We start from the raw sequence: 6,000 nt of genomic DNA on the forward strand, positions 1-6,000 counted from the left end.
TGTCCAAAACCTGTACCCAAATTCTTCAAAGGCTTCTTTGGACTTGTATGGTGCTCAACTCAAGGGCAATCCAACATCTAAAAGCCGCTGCAAAGCTTTGACTGCGTTTTCCCAAGCATCCAGGCTTGCGTCGCACCGACCATATGTCTGCCTCTGCCTGCTAGCAGATTGCACCAAATATTTTCCTTTTTTATCGTGGCTGAGCAAACAAACACCATCTGCGGGGCTCGTCGAGGGAAATCCTGGCCCCCTCCGCACCAACGGGAAGGCAGCCACGCGTGTCCACGGGGCCTGACGTTTCTGCCATCCATACCCTGAGACAAGAGCTTTTCTCTGCTCCTCATCACTGCCCATCCTCTTGAGTTAGGACCTGGCATTTTGCAAACAGACTTAAAATTCAGATTTTATTATAGAACTGCTGGGTCCCATCAAAGGAGACTGCCTACCGATGACTCAGGCTTGTGGGACTGCCTTGGGATGGTGGAAGAGGGGAAGGGGGCTTTTTTTTGGTTGGCTCTATCCACACAGGTATTTCTTGGATGTATCTGCGCTGCCAAGGGCTTTAGGCATTTTCCACCCTGGTCCAGGTCTGATGGCGATTTTTGATCCTGTTTGACCTGTTTAGAGCCAGGGGGCTAGGTGGGTGGCTGATGGGGATGCAAACTATTCCCCATTCAAACCTTTATTCCTTTGGAAGGTAAAACTCTGGGAAGGGGACACTGTTTGATATGGAGGGTCTGTGCCATTCCTTCATGCACCCCAGCACTGGCAGGGAGCGCCGGGAGCAGGGGAGCACCAGCAGCTGCTGAAGCAAAGGTGTGCGCACGGTCCCCAGCTCCATCACTGGGTGCTGGGCTTCCTCCTGCTTTGCTTTTCTCTGTTACTTGCCTTTCTCTCAGAAAAAAAAACACCCTCTTCTGGAAAAAACAGAACAGTAATCTCAATTTTGTAAAGTCCCCCGCAGTTTTGACCCAGCCGGGAATTCACAGAATGCTCTCGCCGAGTGAAGGGCCCAGCGGACGCAGGTGTAAATTACCTGTCATCACAGTTGCTTTTCCGCTCGTGCTTCTGCAGTGCCAGGTCCAGAGCATGTGCTCTGACCAAATCTTTTGTACAAGTGCCCTTTGGATTTAGCAATTCGCACAACGAAAGCAGAACCGATGAACCACAGGCTTCTCTGCTGCTGCCTTTAATTAAAAATGCCATGTCTAACACCAGCAGATGTTCCTGCTATCGAGACTCGACTAATAATTTAATGCCGTGTAATGCAATGCTGACTGTGCTGCTTAGTCTGAAAGCGTAATAGACTTTTATTATTATTATTTTATTATTATTATTTCCTTTTGGGGATCAAATCTCTCAATATTTGAAATCTTAAAACTTGCTATTCTAATGGCCCTAACCAATTACTCTGTTGAATGATCTTAGCAGCCCTGTGTCTTTCAAGGCGGTGCCGCAGCCCACGATGCCTCTGAGACCACGGTGCGCTTGCAGGGCTTTGGACGTGCGGCAAAATTGGCCCCAGCGGGGCTGCCTGAGGAGCAAACTAAGCCTGTTAAAGGCTTTGATTCAGATGTTGGGAGAAAGAGGGAATTTGAAGCGTCAGGTGGCTCCTCCTCCCATTTTTTTCCATTCTTCTGCTTAAGTGGATCCATCCTGTTGCTTACTGTGGGTGCATGGCACGTCGGAGCTGAGTACCCCTTCCTGGCAGGGTGCAGTTGTTTCAGGATGTGCCCGGTACTTGAGTGGGCAAGAGGAGAGGGACCCCCCACTCCTTGCAGACACCTTGGCTCTTTTAACCCCTGGGAAAACAACTGACTTGTGAGACTTGAGGGAACTGCCTCCCTCTGCACGCTCCTTGCCGTTACATGATGAATCATGTAATAACTGTATATTTATTGAAAAACAGATGGGGAGCTTCGCTAATGAATATAATATCAGGTACCGGTGTATTTACATAAAAGGGTCTTTACCAGATGGGCAATGCTTTGAAATGAAGCAGGAGGTAGACGAGGATTTTTTACCTTCCTCGTCGGCCGAGAAGCTGAGCGCCATCCTTCAGCACAGGTTTTGCTCTGAAGCCTCACATTGTTTGAAAATCCCATTATCAGTTTAGCACGGTGAAGATGATCGTTGCCTCGGTAGGGTATGGAGCGGCTGATTCATGCATGTACCAAACGCGACTGTCGCACTATATCACACCACTGCTGAAACCGTTTTACTGGGTTTGTCATGCAACAAATTTATTTTAAAGTGTGTGGACCTTATACTGCCTGGAATGGCTTTACTTGTACTTTAAATACTGCATAAGCCAAATTTAGAGATATATTTCTTGCTTCCTCCTGTTCTCTGCATCATTTTTTTTGCTTCTGACTGTCCAATTGGTTGCAGTAATTCACTGCAGAGGAAGACGTTTCTTAGATTTCCAAGAGGGCCAACTCCTTAACCTTTATAAAATTAGGGAGAATGAATCACTTGTGACTTTTACATCTTTCTCAAACACAAGTATTTGTTAGATGCTGGCTGCCCAGAGCAGTGCTTTGCCTCAGTTTAACTTAGTTGTAAACGTTTGTAAATTCCCACATAATGTCTCCACACAATGGAGACTACCTGTGGATTTATTGAGAGGGACACTAAACATATTTCAGCCGGAGGAAAGGAAGACGAGGTACTTATCTGTTTTATTGTCCTATACAGTATATATCGGCATCTCATATTTTGTGAACATAAATGCCAGGTTGACTCAAGAGATCTATGGATCAAGTGTTGTTTGTAACCTGCGCTGAATGCCTCAAATTGCGTTAAAGTTTCATCTCGGCAGCAATGCCTTTTGCCATCTTCCAGTAACCCTGCCACGCACTGGGAGATGCCAGGCACTGCTTTTTTGGAGCACAGGACAAGTGCACAATGGCCAAGTAAGAGACAGTTGGACATTAAGGTTGCATCTGGCAACTGTTCATGTTTAAGGGACAAATGACTGTTTTAGTTTAGTTTGAGAGTTTATCCTGGTTTCAGCGACGTGAGGGAGAAGGTCCCCGTCCCAGCTCCATGCCCTGCAGCCCGAGGAAAGGAGTGAAGGTGCCCTCGCTGTGTCCCTCGCTGTCATCCCTCTCCTGCATCCAGATGTTTTGGCACCTGCACCCAGGACGTGAGGAGACACCATGGGATGGACCAGTCCCCGACCTCACTGGGCTTGGCGACAAGCTCCCCTTTGGGCAGGACAGGGCCCAGGGCACCTCTTGCTGCCCCCTTCCTTCCCCAGGACAGGCAAGAAGGACACTTTGTTCTGAAGCAGCTCTCCACAGTCAGCTCCTGCCAGAAACACGCCTGAGTCTGCCTGCCCAGGGGCATCTGATGCCTACACATGTCTCTTAACAAGGTGCGGTTGGCATTTGCTTTTGTTTTACTTCCATGCTCGCCTCTGAGGCTGTTGTTTCTTTCCCCAGAGCTGCTTCTCTCCACCACAGAGGGCCTGACGATCCCAACCACTGGGGATGACAGGCTGTTAGCAAAGGGGACACCGCTCAGTGTTATTAACGCAGCGGGGGGTTTCCTGAGCACCAGAAAACAACAGGCTGTTACAGAGATACAACCGCACTTTTCACAGCTGGATCCAAGTGCACAGATGCAGCTACTGTGCTGTCAATGACAACAAACAGCTCTCCTCTCTGTGCCAAGGAAACCGAGGTGTGTGGATGGGGTGTGTGGTAGGGATGCCTACATCCATACCTCTCCCTCCGGGCTCCAGCCCCAAGTCTGCAAGGACAGAGTCACCTGTAAAGGACAGGCTGTTGTTTAACCCTTCGGATCCTCCATACAGCTCCACAGTTTCCTTTCTCATGGGTAAAGACCATGAGTTATCATGAAGACAGAGAAAGCCAAGATGTTGTTTGCTGGGGTCAAACAGGTTAGGAGATACGATGACATTGATTTTATAAAGGCTGAATATGCCACTGTTCAAACCAGCGTGATGGTGTTTCACCCTGTGACACATCAGCTTGCCCTAGATGACAGCAGCAAATTTTCTCAGATCGATGGAGCTGAGAGATTTCACAACTCCCTATCCGGTGTGGAGCTGACCTCCTTGCACCTCTGGCTAATGTTAGTAGCAAAGATAAATATTTAACCTTCCATAAATAAAGGAAAAAAAAATAACCTAATTTAAACCATCCCCCATGTTCAGGAGCTACAAAGGGAATGAACTACCGAAGCAAAGGAGCGTGAAACCTGTAAACTGAAGAAACCCCTTCTTGGAAGACAAGGATAACTTATTAAGATATGTTTTCAGCCCTGATTTAACACTTATCTGAGTAGAAGCCCTTCTCTCTAGATGAGGTAAGAGCTGTGGAAAATGCCCAGTTGCCAGCAGCAGTCAAATTAGTTCCTGTTGTCGGGCTGCCATTGCTCAGCTGAGCAGCGGTACCCAACGTCTCGCTGCTTTTACTTCACCCAGCAAGCAGGGACGAAGGGAAACCACCCACCTGCAGGAAGCAAACGGAGGCAGACACAGGATGAGAAACGCTGCCAAAATTTCAGAAGGGCTGCTGGGACACCTCTCTGATGGCTGTTTTCTATGACTGTCGCCAACCAAATTTTGCAGCTCCATGCCGCCACATCCTTTTTATGATGAAGTTCCCTCAAAGAATAACTCGCTCGCTTTAATCATGTTTTCTCTGAGATTTATGGCTTGATGCTTATTCACCAGCGGAGCTTCTCGATGCGAAATGTCAGTAAGCCTGTTATAAATCGCTCCTGGCATTCCTGCTCTATCTTTTATTTGGCCAGGAGTATTTCTACCTGAAAGTGATAAATTCCTGCTATAACTGCTTTATGTGCTTCAGTAATTACACTGTACGGGGAAGGCGGGGGCTGCCTCTATGGAGGTACCACCTCAAAAAAGCAACCTGTAAAAAGTGGAAGATTGGGCTGAACCCTGCAGCGCTACTGGACACACAGGCCGAGGAAAAAACCACCCTTGACACTCAACGTAACAGTGACCAGTGAAGTGTCTCGGTCAGACTGAAGCTGATGAACAGGTGAAAGAGAGGGAAGAAAATTAAACATTTAAAGTCGGGGTGGAACGGCATTGGCAGGGGGCGGGTGGCCTGCCTGGGCTGTGTGCTGGGTGTGAGGGGAGCAGGCCCTCAGGACCGCCATGTCGCGCCCGCCCGCCCGTTCCTGGGCTCATTTCAGTTGGAGACGTTTGTGCTGCCTCAGACATGTTGGTTATAATTGGAACGATGTATACAGATGCATGAGGTCTGAGTATTTGATCGATTTCATAGACTCATAGAATAGTTTGGGTTGGAAACAACCTTAAAAGTTGTCTAGTCCCATGGGCCCTGCAATAAGCAGCGATATCTTCAAGTAGATCAGGTTGCTCAGAGCCCCATCCAACCTGACCTTGTATGTTTCCAGGGATGAGGTATTTACCCCCTTTCTGGGAAACCTGTCCGCTGTTTCACCATACTCAGTGTAAAAACTTCTTCCTTAAATCCAGTCTAAATCTACCCTCTTTTAGTTCAAAGCCATTACCCCTTGTCCTATTGTAACAGGCCCTGCTAAAAACTGCGTCCCCATCTTTCCTGTAGGCCCCCGTGAAGTACTGGCAGGCTGCTGGCTGGTCAGGCAGGACTTGCCCCTGGTGAAGCCATGCTGGCTGTCTCAAACCACCTCCCTGTCCCCCATGTGCCTTAACTAAGCTTCTAAGAGGATCTGTTCCACAATCTTCCCAGGCACAGAGGTGATGCTGACAGGCCGGGAGTTCCCAGTTTCTACCCTTTATAAAAATGGGTGCAATGTTTCCCTTTTTCCGGTCACCGGGGACTTCAACTCCGCCACACAGGATTTCAACATGCTCGTGGCTATTCTTCAGAGACAGCTCTTCATACTCCACCCATTTCTTGATGTAGAGGGCAACGCCTCCACGCCCCAGCCCCGCCTTCCTCCCCTGTCCCTTCGGAGCAGCCTGCACCTGTGGACAGCCGAGCTGGGTGCTAC

Source organism: Larus michahellis, chromosome 7, assembly GCF_964199755.1.
Source record: "Larus michahellis chromosome 7, bLarMic1.1, whole genome shotgun sequence".
Taxonomy (NCBI): Eukaryota; Metazoa; Chordata; class Aves; order Charadriiformes; family Laridae; genus Larus; species Larus michahellis.